We start from the raw sequence: 17525 nt of genomic DNA, 5'->3' as shown, positions 1-17525 counted from the left end.
TCTCTGGAGGGGGTTTGGTTTCTAGGCTCATTAGGGGGGTGTGTGAGCTCTTGAGAGAAGGAACAGATTACACCAGACATTCTATGGGTTAAGTACGAGAAACGTCCCGGGAGATTGCTGAAGGGCGGAGTTTGCGTCCGAGGAGAGTCAGGGGGAGGTTTCTTGCTTCTACGTCATATTTTGGCACGGCAGGCCCACATTCTTTTAAGGTTTGTGAAGGAGGGGGTGCTTTCAAGGAGCAGCTTCTATCAGACACAGACAGATGCAGAAGAGCAGCAACAGATAGAAAGGCTTTTTAGAATTAGATGCTAAACTTTAAGTGTATGCTTTGACTAATTAATTAGGTCTAAAAAGATTTATTTGACTTATGCATTTATTTCTCTTAATGGTAGAATTTTGCAAACTATTTAATTATTGATTAGACTTGCAAGACTATTTTCCTTAGAAACTTTTTAAGAATTTTGCGCCACATTTTCTTTCCTACATGTAATGCTTATATGCAGACTGTAATGTATTCTGTTTTAATGCTATTTTTTCCTGTTTTCCAAATTCTGTAACCTGATTGATATTTTACTAATGAATAAAGGGTCAGAGAAAAATTTACTTTTGACTAGAAAATAAAACCCTTTAAAATACTCAACAACTCTCTTTATTGGCTTAAAATAATAATTGCATTTTTGACTGTCGATGATTATTTAAAGTCTTCTGAAGGTAATACATGGTGTGAAGGGCCCAACACCTTTTCCAGCGGTAAATTAGAGGTAGCATGGGGGTTTGCATTGAGAAATTTACAGGAGAAATTACCGCTCAATCAGTGTCACAAAAATGTGTTTGTAAATATCTCCCAAAGTGTGGAGGTTTAGGACTCCGCTCTTCCCATTCATATATGTGTAGAATTTTCCATACCTAAAGAGTCTCCTCACACAAAAGTAAGTTATAAATACCGAAAAGTAGTAAACTTACACAACAATAGTGTAATTTTACCCTTGGGAATTAGGACCACAGTTTGACTAACTTTTGTACATATCATTCACAAGTCTACATATAGTCTACTAGCGACTAGCAAGGTGGCTACTTCGTTCCGGGATGCGTTTTTTTTTTTAGATGGCGATTGATTCTCTATGAGCAAATGTCATATTAATTTCAACCCCGCGGAAATTGTACATATTGAACTTGCTGACCTTAGACCGCAATGCGAGTGCGGATGGGGATTGGTTCACTTTCACGTGAGTGAATATGGATCCCGAATAAATACTTTCTCATGAATATTGATTTATTGGGTCAGAGTCCGCAACATGAGTGCGGGCTTCACTATCCCAGAAGCCCCAATTTGCAAGCATCCAGATTAGGTTGTCTCCTACCCTTCTATCCCCTTGTCCTGATGAAGACCTAATTAGCCTCTATGTCTCTAAGTCGGGTCGAAACTTTGACGCTTACCCCTAGTGGGCCTGGACCACGTGTCACCATTACCCCACCGAGTTACAGATGATATTTCTCTGTTGTTTGCAAATCAATTATATCAACCACTTGACAATGAACTCATTGTGGACAGGCCTTATATAACTGTTTTTTTGATTAGTTGTAACCAGCTATATGTTTTTGTCCTGATTATAAAGTTGTTCTTGAATACTTTTGAATTTGTTTTCTTCTCCTAATTTTCACCTACCTTTTGCACGAGCACTTTCTTTTCACGCCCCTCTTGGAGCAACCTCTCCTCTTTGACTATGAGCATGGTAGCACGTCTACCAATTTTTTTAATGAATTTGAAAACAATAAACCAATGTTTTTAAACAGAGCTAAATAGATGCCTAATCTTTGTGTATATTTGGTTCACATCTAAAACATTGTGTTGGGATTTAGCTAACTCACTTTTGCTGACTGTATGCAATCAGAAAACTGTAGTCAAAACTTTATTTTTCCAAAATATGTGTCTTGTCTGATAAAAAAACGTCCTGGACCAATTGTGTTCTGTAGTTTGACCTCGGGCAGGTCCAGTCCCCTCCAGAGAAATCTAATACACAGGGATTGAGGGGTAAATATGAACCAGCTAGTGTGATCTGCAATCAAGGAGATCAGGAGGCTGCATGGTTTTCTGTTACTCAGTTACCCTTTCTCAGATTGATTCCACCTCACCAATCAACTCCCGAGAACCAAAAGAGATCACTAACTGAACATTAGCAATGGGCTTTAGGACGTCCTTTAAAGCAATCCTTGAGAGATAGTGACGTGGGAGGGGGTTGGCAACGCCGAGGACTGAGGGGTGTCAGGGACCAAAGCTTCTTTTGAAGGGGGCATTGAATTTATGGAGGGGTTGAAATTTGGTCCTCCTCTGTAGTTGTTGACAGCTCTTTTCACGATCTTGTGAATCTTGTTTGCCCTAGGCCCTACTCTGATGGTTGCTGGCCATCTCCATCCATGAGGACAAAACAAAGTAAATAATGCATAAGTCTATAACTTCATAAACATACAACTATTTTTCAGGGATATTGCATCAATAAATAAAAGCATGATTGACAATGTAAATATTTTGACTTCCATTTACCCCGGTAATAAGAAACAAATATCACATTGTTAACCTCATGTCAACTATTTCTTAAATGAGTCATTCATATTCAGCTGATCTTCCACTGCTGTGATGCGATTGGCTCCCACTCAAAGAGGACTGGGCTATCCTTGACACACTGTCCAAACTGGGTAAGAAGGTGAAGGGAGATATTTTTCTGGAAGGGAAGGTTCAATCATGGGAACAGGTAGTGACCCCGGACTGGGGAGTCACACCCCTTGATGCTTTCCAGTACTTCAGATTTCGCTGCGCCATGCGGGCATTGTTGGGCCCTGATTGGCTGGAACCACAAGGTTTACAATCCCTCACATACTTGCTACAATCACAAGTCCCACAACGTGGAGTGTCAATCTTGTACGCAATCTTAAAAGTCCAGGATACACAGACTAAGCTTAAATTTCAGCTAGAATGGGACAGAGAGCTAGAGCTTGAAATTACCCCAGCCCAATGGACGTGGTGTTTTAGTAAAACGAAATTGATCTCTTTGAATGGTCGAAATAGACTGCTCCATTTCAAATATCTACATACACCTTACTACACTTTGGTGAGGATGTGCAGATATGGCCTGAGGGAAGACAGTACGTGTATGAGATGTTCAGCTGTGGTTGCTCACTTCACACACTTGGCATGGGACTGCCTGGGTATAAGAAAGTTCTGCCAGGAGGTAATAACTATTTTAATTACAATGCTGGAGCACACTATTCCAGAATCTCCCTTAGTGGCCTTGCTGGGGTTTGATAAAAAGATACCCAAGGGGGTACATAAGCCAGCGGCCATAGGCCTCCTCTTAGCCAAACATAGAGTCGCCATGAGGTGGATGAGGGGCCCCTTACCTACAATTGTGGAATGGCACACTGACTTGGCTTACTGTTCTACACAATCTGACAATTATAATGCCCTGATACCAGTAAAATGTGTGCCTAAAGATATATGGGGGCCTTACAGAAAATACTTGTTAGACTATACAGCTCCTGAAGATTCTCAAGATAAACAGGATTGTACAGGGTGGGATGAGTGGGCACAATTAGGAAGATTTGAATGTATTCTACATCCATGTTTGTGTGGATGCTATTGTACCATTCATCATTGGGTGTTCCTCTGGGGACAATTGTAGCTCATGGAAAAGGAAAGTTCATACAAGTACAGACCGGCCTTGTTAGTTGGCATGATGTAATTCAACGGTTATGTAATGTACTGGTCTTCTACTCGAGGATGACTAATCTGCGTGACCTGAAATAACGAACAATCTGGCATTGGTGATGTGACCATCTGTTGTTTTTTGTTTGTGTTTGTATTGTTCTTGAAAACAATAAATAAAGTTTCCACAAAAAAAATTGTCATTTATGCTTTCAACATTTTTAAAACAGGTCTTCAAAGCAGGACATCAGTTTTTAGGAATATAGGGGCACATGCATCAATATTGCTTTTTGTGATTCCTTAATTGCGAAAAATAAGGAATCGCAATTAAGGAATTGCAAACTGCAATGCATCAAGAAATCGCTAAAAAAATAGCGATTTCTTAAAATTCCTTAATTGCGATTCTCTAATTGAGTATCGCAATTAAGGAATACCTCCCCATTCATTCCTATGGGCCTAGAGGCCCATAGGAATGGGAAGACATTCTCAATTTGCGATTCTCCATTAGAGAATCGCAAATTGAGAATGCAATTTCAAGGGTGTAAGGTTGTCCAAAGGACACCCTGTTGCACCCCTGAAATCTGCCTATAAGTACATCTTGCACACACACATGCCCCAAGGGCATGTGTGTGTGTAAAATGGAACTTTGAAAAATGCACTTTGGTGCATTTTTCAAAGTTTTCACAAATTACCATTAAGGTCAACTGCATGGTAATTTGCTCCCCTTATGAGCGAAATAGCTAATTTTTTTAATTTGATGCATTGCATTTAAGGAATCTCAATTTGAGATTCCTTAAATGCATTCGCAATTTAGAAAAACGCAATGTTGCGATTTCTTAAATTGCGAAAAGTACAAAAATGATGATGCATCCCAAAAGTTGAAATTGCATTCGCAAACGGACGAATTTTGCGATTCGCACCATTTACGAATGCAATTTACAAAGATGCATGTGCCCGATACATATATTTTGTACTGGGTCAATGCAAACATTCTTACTGAAGCAACATACCCCCTAGCTTGCTGCACATCATAAAAATGATGGAGTGGCTCAATATACCATCCAGTTTTTTTGATATATTAAATATTTATATATAGAAACAAACAAATATAGACCTGAAGAAAATGCTCTAGGCGGTTATGGGTGTTTAAATAAAGAAAAACATTGCATGTCAGATAGGAAGTTAATGTTACACGATGTCAGTCATACATACATTGATATTGGCAAAATAGAAATGTAACATAGGTCTAGGTTAAAATTGTGGCAAATAATGGTAGAGACACCCCAAATATGCTCATATTAAATTTCTCTTATGCCAACATATTTTACTAATTTAACAAAGATGAGTTTTACATTTAAAAACGTATATACAATGAACTATCATTCAGTCCATTCATAGAGCTAGGCACCATATGTGACTGAAAACATGGACATTATAAACACCCTTAAATTGGAGAATGATTGGACAACCATGTCTAAACACATACCTGTTTAAACTATCAAACACATATTACACCTATCACCTCTCTACTCCATGAAGGGTTCCAGATGACCATGGAGGTTAGGCTGGGCTGCTCAAATGAGCCTCCAGTGCAGTTGTGTCAATAAGGGATGCCGCCAATGTGGCTGGAAGGACAAGCCAAGTACATTTTGGGGCTTGAAACAGGCCTAGAAAAAGAGATTGCCAAAACATGTGGCATTTCTTTCCTTCCCTGATGTGGACACTCACTGCACTGCAGTGCATGCCGATGTTTAGGTCTATGCTGATTACAGCTAAGGGTTATTGTAGTGAAATCCCTCACAAATCAAATTAAATTCTGCGTTTCTAAAGTGAGGGATTCCCTTTTCCTGCCCCTTTGTCATTTTGGGTCTTTAGAATGGCTAACAAATGTCAGGTTGGAGGAAGATTGTGTTATGGTGGGAGAAAGGTTGCCACTTCCCCAGAGAAAAACACCACCCATTCCTTCATGATTTAAGATTTGTCTAAAGCCAGGACATGAAAATTAAATACAACTTTACATAAGATCATCTTTAACAATTTGCAATGTTGTAATTCAGTCTTTGTTTGCTTTAAATATTAATCAGGTATCATTCAGAAAGCCCTGGAGCTAATTTTCCGTGCTTTCTTTGTACATTTACTGTTAAAAATATTCACCTTATCAGGCAAAATGTGGAACATGGAAAAGAATGCTGCTAGGTGGTAGAAGGACAGTGACGAGGGAACCACATATGCAACATTCCACCTATAGCAAAATACACTCTTATCAATTGGAACAGCAAGACTCCGATCCATGAATACGGCACTAGGCCATCCAGCAGCGGCAGAAACTACTGCCTACCAGAGAAACTGGGGAGGAGCAACTTTGCAAAGCTATTTTTCCCATATTGGTGGACAGTGCAGACCATGTTGTGATCAACATTCACCCCCACCCATTGCTCATGCCTTCCACTCGCCAATACGCCACGAGGAGACTCTGCTGTTCTTCCATGTGCGAATGGCGATGCTGCAAGATGGTAAACGCACCCTTTAGTTTTTTGATCATTTTCAGCAGGTTTGCTTTGACTCTGATGTTCAGTCTATAAGCTGTGGCAATGTGGATATGGACCACTGAGTACTGCTGGGAGTAGTAACAGAGGGGGACTCTGTTAGGTTGTGTTCTATTCTCACTTTCACAATATGCTTGTCACATGTTTGCTCTGATCTTGGACATATGGTGCAGAGCAACTGATACAATGTATACTGAACTGTTTAATGGAAGTCTTCACGTGTACTGTATATATTTTGTATATCATGTAATGACACCAAATCTTAGATGACACTGGTTCAGTTTACCTGGCGGTTATTTCCTACAAACAATTTTTTACTTCTTGCAACTTACCTCTTAAGAAATCCCACTAATAAAGGTCTGAAACATGCTGGCTGATCATTTAGTGCTTGCAAGAAAAAAAAGAACTTGAAAGTCAATACGTTTTCTTGATTGTACTGTACGATGTGAAATAATTGGTGTTCATTTAGATATCAGGAGGAATACATCCTCAAACATATCATTTACAACTGTACTTCTTTTGGACCTGAGGATCAGGGGGTTCAGCTGTTGAAATCGTTTGTGCACCTAAGCCTCTGTATGTTTAGGTTTTTTTGGTTGCACTAAATATAATACTTATATTGCTATAAGAAAGGAGAAAATGACAACTGACGTCTGGGAATTTCTAAGCCCCACCTCCAATAGTTGTGCAATCTCAGTAATATTGAGCAGCTTTACATACTAGGACCAGGTTCAAAGACTATCTGCACTCGGATCTTGATGGGTCTCAGAATCAACCCAATATTATTTACAAAGAAACTTCAACTTGTCAGCAAGGGGAACAAGTTGAAATCATGAACTCGAACAGACCCCCTTTTTGAGTTACTGCACTTGCTTTTAGGCTGTTTTCCCTCCCATAGCAATGGTTCAGTATTTACAGGTTTATCAAATAGTGAATGGACATATCTTCTGAAAACAATTCAACACATGCTGCCCAATCTTGATCCTATTATCGCATGAATGTTGTGCTCAAACATGGGTTCCAGGCATGCACATTTGTATTTACAGAATTAATTGATCAAAATGACCAATTAAACTTGAGCAAACAGTTCAGAACTACTCTGAGTAAGGTTGCAGCTAATTGGCCCAAATGTCGTTATTACTATAGGCACGGGCCCCATCAACTGCCTAACCTGCCTTAGCTCATAAAGAGTTTGTAATTTCCAAAGTAAACAAGACTGAAGGGTCCTGAAGTATATAGTAGCCGAGAAGCCTCTTCGTCCCACATATAAAATACAAGATGTATATATTGTAAAGTGCTGGTACTGGTTTCACTCATGGTTCTCTGTTAGGTTCCTGATCAGACAAAATAACTGTTTCTGGGGAAAATCCCTATGAACTGACTTGAATGCAGATGTGTTCAGCCAAAACTGGCCTCATCCTGACCTTTTCCTCTACAGCACCCATGAGAAATGCTGAGTAATGTCTTGGCTATCTTAATATGGTGGCTTAGCATTGCATTTGGTTAATCAATGGTCTCTAAATACATATTTATCCATGTATATGTTTTGCACATTGGTTTCTGTCTATATTTGGTCCCATATATGGTGATCTTGGGGTTATTTATGTTTATATACTCTAGTTCATGTCACAATAACGTTTTTGAAGGTATCGTAATTGAAACAATTTTAATTTGATAACAAAATAGAAAATAAAGGTCAAATGGGTTGGATCTTGGGATAGGGGTGATTTTTTTTCTTTTTTTTATCCTATAGAGGGTGGACTCTTATAGAGGTCAGGCACCCTGGACGCGTGCCTCTGCCCTCTGCTGGTTCATTGCCATAAGAACATCCTTGATGTTGCTTCCTGAATGGATGGAGAATCCTGCTGAGCACACGACGAATGCTGGATCTCCTTGCATGGCCATCATCATTTTCATTTGTAGCAATGGTTGTTACTTCATTCTAGAAAAGCAGAAGAGCGGGATGTCAGTGTTAATTGTCTACCTATTTAGTATCACAACTCATATTCCCCTTATCAGGTGTAATGTGGAACATGGAAAAGAATGCTGTTAGGTGGCAGAAGGGCAGCGATGAGATAACCACATACGCAACCTTCCCCCTATAGCAAAATACACTCCTATCAATTGGAACATCAAGGTTATGGGTTTTGCTGAGAAACATGCACAGGCACATGCATGTCTCAACCAGAAGATGTTCATATGGCAATATTACAAAAACTATTACACACAAAAGAGAAGGGGAGAGGTACGGACCTCACCTACTCCGAACCCCCTGTCAAATACTTGTACACATCAAAAGAAGTAGGGAGTGAAGATCGTGGTGTAGAGGTCAAGTGGTGTTATGTTGTGTGTCCTAATACTGCCCTCACTCACACAGGTGTGTGATATGCTTTATCATAGGGCTGCTTACAATACACCCCGGCGCCTGGGGTGGAGCAATAGGGTAGAGGTAGACAAACACAACATAAGAAGGGAGATATGTTTTGTTTTTTGCTAAATTGGATGGGAAGGATTTCACAATTAGGAGTGCATTTGCACCCAATGTAGAGCAAATAGGATTTTTCCAATCAATCTCGACAAAATTTGTGGTCAAGATAAATGCGCCAGTGATTTTAGGAGGGGATACAAACTGTGTGCTGGATGTTGTATTGGACCGTTTGTAACCAACACTGCTGAATGCACCCACTGCAAAAATGACACAGGCATTTGTACAACAGCCACAGAATGTGTGATTTGTAGATGGGTGGTAAAAGTGTCATCCTAGGGAAAGGGAGCAATTTTTTATTCCAAACAACACGATCTCCATGTATGACTTGATAGCTTTATGTTGTCTATGGATGATTCCCACATGATAATGCACTCAGAGTACCTGGGGTTAACTAGGTCTGACCAAAATCCGTTACTGATGCATCTCAAATTGGGGGCACCACCACAATGGATACCCAACTGGAAGCAACAGGGAATGATTTTGGATGATGTAATATTTCGTGATGGACAGAGGGAGGTAATTTCCAATTGTTTTAAAGATAACAGGGCACAGCATCTTTGCTATTACTTGAATGGGAATGGTGATATGGGGGGACTCAGTAGGGGAAACCAATAGGGGAACCAAAGGGAGCTGCAAGATAATAGAGAAAGAATTAGATGGGCTGGACATATCACTGAGAGAGGTAGATAACGTAATAACAGACTCATCACCGCAGCCGTTATAATTGCCACAAAGGGAGCATATGCAACACTCGTTGAGAGGTTGAAGAGCACAAACAACACAGAATATCGCACTAGACCACATGGGGATGGGGACAAAGCGGCAAAGCTCTTGGCATGGCTTGCAAAACCTACTCACTGCGATACTCCGATCATGCAAATTGAGGTACAACCAGGAATATTCATTACTCACAGGCTGATATTACTGATGCATTCTTAGAATATTGTAGCACATTATATGGCAAACAAATATATGCACCTAAGCCCATTATAGAGGAGAATCCCCATCAATTACCACTGAGGTAAGTTTCAGAAGACACTCCGGAGCAGTTGGAATGCCCCATTATGGAACAAGAAATGAAGGCGGCCTTCCTGGAGGTAACACTGCGGAAAATACCAGGAATTGATAGACTTCCCATATCGTTTTATCCTACTTACAACAGTGATGTATTAATACCACACTTGGCAAAATGTTGCAAATTAATTGAACATGTTACCTTTGACACTGCACTAGGCCCTAATACTGTTTTTGCCCATACCTGATGGAGACCCTCTGAGCATATAATTCTACAGACCCTCACGGATTTTAAACTCTGATTATAAGATTTTGGGTAAGGTGCTGGCCAATAGATTGCTGGCCCTACTGACAAATTTGATCCACCCAGATCACTATGGATTTATTGTAGATTGTAGATTGTAGATAAGTACAATAACAAATATTAGACACTTATTTTGTCTCCTTGAGGAGACTAATAGAGGGGACAGAGTCCAGGTCCTACTATTGTTGATTAAACTCGAGAAGTCATTTAATCCTCTGAGTTGGAAATTCCTTCAGTTAACTCTTGCTCGAATGTGCATTGGAGAATACTGGATAAGTTGGCCTGAGGTTTCAACAGTCACACAGTATGGGCTTGGACTGGCAAGTTAATTTCTTCATCATATAAGATATGTAAGGGGACAAGGCAGGGGTGCCCTCTATCCACCATGCTCTTTGTATTGGTTAGTGGAGTCATTTGCAGTAGTGCTTCATGAGGAGTTTGAGACTAAGGGATCCCAAAGATAGATGGAGTGCACTTCATATCATTAAATGCTGATATTATCTTAGAGAGGGTGCCATGGATATCCCAATAGCAGTTTCATTATTTGATGAGCTTGAGCAACTGCTTTGACTGCGCACTAATTGGGGTAAAATGTGTGTGTTTTCTGTATAAGCCCAGAGGTACTCGCACAGTGGAACACTGAGTGGAACTCCCTCACCTTTAGATACATAGTAGAAAAGGTATTTCACACAGATGCAGATTTGATGGATGGAAACCTGGGAGCGGCACAGCGATCCATCAAAGACAACATTGAATGTTAATCCTTATTGCTGCTATGGGTGATGGGAGGCATTGCATGGTCCAAGGGGACAACGTTGCCAAGGATGTTGTATTTGCTGTTTATCTGCCTATACAGAATTCTACCATGCTTGAAGGAGAGTGCACAGGCTCTTTAGTATTGGTTAGCAGGGAATACGTTTCCTTATGCCATCAAAAATGGGTTCAGCAACAGAATACAACAAATTTGGCGAAACCCTGTTCAGTAGCGCTCATTTTCAGGTGGATGTACACACATGATGAAAATGGCATCATTCGTACGGCAAAAAAGTTGATGGCTTATGCAGACTGCACCACTACCCCATGAAGTTTGCTGACATGGATGGGAGCTGAGTGTAAATGACATTCAGACAGGCCAGTGATAGAACAGTGTGGAACCAAAGCCCCTCTACGAATCTAAAATTATATTTTTGTATATATGGACGTATGTATTATTCAATGTTGTTTTTTTGCTAGAAGACCCTGACAGACATCTAAGAAGAGATTGTAGCAAGAATGAATTACAATGCAAATCTTTTCTTTTTCTTTTTTTTAATGAGTTTTTAGTAAATTAACAACCAGATGGTTCATCATCATGTCCATACATTTACGAAGCACAAATGATTGGATTGTCACTTTACATCAAAATGTTATCTTCATAGTTTGAACACAGGCAGCAGCTTAATAAGAGTAACATCACTTACATATGAACTATGAGTCATCAAGCATGGTCAATAAATAGGAAGCTAACGGGCCCCATATGTCACATGGTCGGGGTGCACTTGGAAATTCCTCAGCATAGCAGGTAAGTTGGCCTCTATATTACACCATATCACTCACCCAGCGTTGTTGGGTTGGTGCGGGCCTCCCGCCCCAACGAATGGAGACTCTTCGTTTCGCTAATAATAGTGCTATAGCCACTAGTTTCCGATGGACAAGTTGTATCTGTGTGACATTCCCCCATAAAGACATTTACATCGTGCAGTTTATTTGTTCCCCCACTATATTTATATAACAAAGAGGGGGAACCAGGGCGGACAATATTTAAAGGGGTCCAGTGTACAAGTCCAAAAGATTAGCCACAATGTAAAGTACAAAGTTCCCCAGATTGGGTAGAGAGGAGGTAGAGTATGTCGATATGTAGTGTGTACAGAGAGAAAGAGAAAAGCCAAAGAAGGGGGAAATTCCCTTGTTGGGACTATATTTGTCAGGGTGTGTGACTTGTACCCAGAACTCATTAACCTTTGGACAGTTCCACATTAAATATTAGAAATCTGCGTTTAGCGCATTACATCGAACACAGCAGGCAGACACACGCAGCCCGTATTTGTGAAGCTGAGCAGGCGTGTAGTACATCTGATGTAAATATTTAAAGTGAATGATTCTAAGGTTCGCTTTACAGTTAATTGTCCCATCAGCCTGCAACATGACTTCCAGTCATCTATCGTTAATGGCTCTGTGAGAATAGCATTCCATTTTTCTAGTGGCCCTTCCACCCCAGCTGCTTCTTCCATTTGTGAAACGTGGTACAGCCGCGCGATAAGTCTAGCTCTGGTTTGCGTTGTGTAAATCAATTGTAGGGCCCTTAATGTTTGTGGCTCTGCCGGAAAACAAGAGTATAATGCACATACTGCTGCTCTTAATCTGGTATAGAGAAAGATCATCATCGCAGCGCCCCGTTCCTCCTCTACGATAACTGTGCATTGTACCGAATCTATTTCCCCTTTATCAAACATTGTACTATTATTTACAATCATTGCCTTAAGTGGTATGCGGTGAACTGCACCCGCCTCCACAGCTACATGTGGGGTGAAATCGGGAGCTTGTTGCCAATAATAGGCATATTGGGCCTGAGTACACAGATAGTATAAGCTGAGACCTGGAGCCATGATCCACCCATATCATATGGGAGTGTTAACTGTTCCCACTTCACTCTCGGCTTCTTCCCACCCGATGTTAATGTGATGAGTAGCGTGCGAAGTGTGGTGAAGAAGTGTTGTTTTAAGCAAATGGGGATATTCAAGAATAAATATAAACATTTCTGCAGTTCAATCATCTTGATCAGTGCTATTCTGTCTGCAATTGACAATGGCAAATGTATCCACCTAGCCACTTGTCCCTCAAGCAGCGTGATTGCCCTCCCGTAGTTGGTCTGTAAAACCTCCTGTGGATCTTTGTAGATCCATATTCCAAGGTACTTTACTGGATCTGTGCACCATTCCAGTGGGTACCCGATTTCCATGCGCAGTGTACTGTGTGAGTGGGAGAATGATGGATTTGTCCCAGTTAACACCAAGCCCTGAATGCCATTCAAATTGGATATATTCTCGGATAAGTTGTTCGAGATATGTGTCAGGCTCACAAACGTATAAGACCATATCATCTGCGTACACTGATACTGCAAAGGGCCGTTGGTAGAAGCGGAGTGCTGCCTGTGCATACCTTTGTCGCAAGATGCATGCCAATGGTTCCAGTACGACAGCGAACAGTAGTGGTGACAATGGGCATCCTTGCCTTGTGCCACGTTGTATCCGGAATGTAACAGATACCCGTCCATAGATGCGCACTCGCGCCACTGGATCTGTGTATAATAATTTGATCCAATTTGTATAAATGAAGGGTGTTAGACCTGGCACCTTGGCGTGAGTTTCCCTTCCACTTTTTACTGTTGTGCCTCAGATGTTTTTGCTGGTGTCCGCTACTCAGGGCACTGCGCCACGGCCAACCCGTGCCGCAGTGCAAGTGCTCCCTACTGTAAAGTATATCTGTGATTGTTGTCCATGATTGGTTCATTGGATTTACTGTCAGTCCCTAGTAAAGTGCACCAGGAGTGCCAGGGCTTGTGAATACCAATACTGCTAGTGGGCCTGCAGCGCTGATTGCGCCACCCACAGAAGCAGCCTTAAAATGTGTCTAGGGTCTGCCATTGCAGAACCTGCGTGCAGTCTGGTACTGTCATGCTGGCTGGGTAAGTGCACACACTTGCCAGCCCCTAAACCTTCCCTTAACTTCATATTAGTCACCCCTATGGTAGGCCTGAGGGCAGGGTGCATTGTAAGTATAAGGTAGGACATGCCCTGATGTGTGTGGCATGTTCTAATAGTGAATTACTGCCAAATTCGTTTTTCACTATTGTAAGGCTACCAGTTCCCCTCTAGGCCAGATGGGCTGCTGGAATTGTTACACTCTATAATCCCAGCAGGCTCAGGGAACATGGTAGAGATTAATGTTTAGTATGCCTGAACTCAGAATAATAAAATACTTCTTTTAGTAAAGTTTATTTTAATATCCTGGGTTTGCAAATGCTACTTTTAGAAAGCTAGCATTTGCTTGCCTAACCATTTCAGCCCGCCTCTGCTCTTGTGTGTATCTGACTGTCTGAGTGTGTGAGTGACAGGGCTGGGAGTTGACAGGTTGTGAATAGCAGGATGACACCTTAGTGGGTGGTGGGAGTTTCCCCTGAATGATGCATCAGGCTGTGCTCTGCCCCCACAATGCTGGCTCCGCCCTCCTGGGGAGCGACTGATGACTCAGCCTGCACCTGGCCCAGGAAGGACCGAAGCTTGTCAACAAAGTGCTCAGGCTGCCCCTGTCTTCACAATGCCGGCTCCGCCCCCCTGGGGAGCGGCTGATGTGCCTGCCCCTCACACTGAATGCAGAAGCAGAAGTACCCACCACAAGTGCTCAGGGACTGGAGCAGTTATGCAAAGGCCCCCCTGGCCTGTAAGAACAAAAGAAACTCTGTATAAAAGTAGGAGCCCTGCTCCTTGTAAATTAGAATCCTGTTTCACCACGAAGGACCTCTGCCCGACTAGAAGGAGAAGAGACGCTGGGAGGACTGGCCTGCTGCTTGCCTTGCTGAGAAAGGAGAGGAAAAGACTTAATGAGAAAAGACTTTGCTACTTTGTGCTTAAACATTCTCCAAGGGCTTGATTGAGCTTGCCCCCTGACCTGAGCCACAGGACCATCTGGCTCAACCTGCCCTCTGCTCGTCTGCCGGTAATTATCTGGGATTTCTACCACTGCCGGAGCTGTGACCTTGGTGCCCCCCAGCCCCTCCCTGAGGCCGTGACCGACTGTGTCTCCTCGTCCCTGCCGAGGAAGAGCTCCGCTCCGTTGAGCCGCTCTTCCCCCGCTGAAGAGATCGCTGTGTTGACCGCCTGGGAGGGCTCGCTGCTGTGGTGCCCCCCAGCCCCTCCTAGAGGCCGTGCTCGCCGGTTTCCCCGTCCCTGCCGAGGGAGAGCTCCGCTCTGCTGAGCCGCTCCCCCTCCGCCGAGGGAAACCACTGAATTCACCGCCCACGGAGGCTCGCTGTTGTGCCTCACCCTCCCGCCAGAAATCCCCACCGGACGTAAACAGACCCAGGGGACAGCCCTCCGCTGGACGGACGCCTCGGGTGCCAGCCTCGCTCTGCCTGAGCCGCTGGGCACCTCGCATCTGTCCCCGGAGAAAAGCCGCCACCGAGACCGTCATCGGGCTCGGGGCCCGCAACGTTTGTTTTCCCCTTTTTTTTACTGCTCCTGCCTACAAGTGACCAAGGTACTGTACTTATCCCCCCGCGGTGCGAGCCGTTCCTTTCACCAGACTCGCACCGCTCTGCTCTGTGTGCCTCTGCCTGCAGCGCCTCTCCGCGAGCGCGCTCCAGCCCCTCCCGCTGGAATCCTCTGACAGTCGGGAAGCCGCAGGCTGCAATCCGAGCCCCTGTCAGAGTGACTGGGGCTGCGCTGGGATCTTCGGCCTTTCACCCTCCTTGGCAGCTCTGAGGTCGGCGCTCTCCCCCGAGTGGGTCCCGCAGACCAGGGGGGGCCGTGCACTCCCAGAGACCCGGCCGGGCCGAACGCGCCCCACGCGGGAAACGTGAGATTTGGCAGGTCGGGCCCGGATCTCTGCCCGGAACGGGCTAGAAGCGTGAAGGAGCCCCTGGGCAGTCCAAAGGAAGGAAAAAGGGGGCATTGTGGAGTGGAGCATCCCCCAGGGACTCAGAGAAGTGTCCCAACGTAACTTAAAGCACCAGGAACATTTCTTTTAAAGACTAAGAGAAACACTGAAACTAAGAACTCTCCATTTAAACTACAACAAAGAGCTGTTGGTGGAACATTTGAAAGAGAAGCTTGCCTATTTACAACCTGTGGGCGCCCCAAAAACGTTATTTGATCTTGTGATAAGTCTGTTCTAAAGAGTATATTTAATTTTTACATAAAGAAGCGTATTTTTATATACTCACAGCCTGGTGTCCATTTGTGGGGGGATTGGTATATTTTACTGTGTGTGTGACTACAAATGCTTAACTGACTAACGCCTGAAGAATAGCCTTGGCTGCTCACGCCACGCACCTAGAGGGTGAGCAAGGGTAATTCTGAAGGGTCATCCTTTGCCCTGACTTAGAGGAGAGGGTCCCTGCTTGTCACAAGTACCTACTTGCGCCAACCAGAGACCCCCAATTCTAACAAAGGGCACCCCCATGCGATTGAGGACCGCAAACATATATTTCCAGGTGATGGAATCAAATGCCTTAGCAGCATCTAGTAGGACCGCTACCGCAGGTAATGTAGGCTCTAGTATATGTAGTACTGTAAATAGCGTTCGCAAATTATGCTACGTAGAACGGGTTGGTATAAACCCAGACTGGTCTGGAAGTACCATTGGGGGGAGGAGTAGGTGCAGTCTGGTGGCGAACACTTTTGCATCGGTGTTAATGAGTGATAGCGATCTATTTTGATCCGCCTCAATCGGGCTCCTTTCCAGGCTTCAACAACGCTATTATCAGTGCTTCGTAAAGCATGGGTGGAAGGTGTTTTGTTTCATAGGCCTCCATATACATCTCATGGAGATATGGAGCCAACAGATCAATATATTCCTTATAAAATTCTGCAGGCAAGCTGTCCGTGCCTGTTGCTTTCCCATTAGGTAATGCCCCAATAGCATCTCGAAGTTCATCAAGTGTGATTTGATGCATTAAGAAATCTTGTTGCCCACGTGATAGCCACACTAATGCTATATCCTCCAGATATTGCTCTATCTCCCCTGTATCCGCTGATTGCTTACTGGTGTATAGCACTTGATAATACTTCACAAAAGAGTCCAGTATACCCAGCGAGTCATACCGAATAGTGTTATCATCTGTGATCGCTCTGACAATATGTGATGTGGTCCAGGGTCTCGCAATTCTGTTTGCCAATGCTTTTCCAGGTCTACCTCCTTCCCCATTATACCTAACTGTCCATCTACGCGACATATGTCGCACTTCCTTCTCTGTTGTCTCATTATATTCCGTTTTCTTTGTTCTGATATCTGCTAGCATCGCCTTGTCTGCTGTAAGTTCATATTCTCGTTTAAGGCACCCCAGTTCCTGCTCAAGATGCCTCATAGTACTTCGTAAGGACTTGAGTACACCTGCTTGTAATCCTATGCAGACTCCACGAATTGTTACTTTAAGCGCTTCCCAAATAATTCCCATGCTCTGTACTGAGCCTACATTATTACTAATGTATTCTGCTATCGCTGCTCTTAATTCCTCAAGGAATACCTGATCTAGCAATGAGGACGGTTGTAAGCGCCATTGAAACTGTGATGGCGTTTGTGTGGGTATAATCAGGTGCAGTAAAACCGGGAAGTGACCTGACAATGTCTTTGGTAGATGCTGGACTGTAGTGGTCCATGTATTCACATTGTGCGAGGTCAGCCAAAAGTCAAGTCGTGATATCCAGCAGACCCAAA

Source organism: Lissotriton helveticus, chromosome 7 (genome assembly GCF_964261635.1).
Source record: "Lissotriton helveticus chromosome 7, aLisHel1.1, whole genome shotgun sequence".
Classification (NCBI taxonomy): domain Eukaryota; kingdom Metazoa; phylum Chordata; class Amphibia; order Caudata; family Salamandridae; genus Lissotriton; species Lissotriton helveticus.
This window is presented reverse-complemented; position numbering follows the sequence as displayed.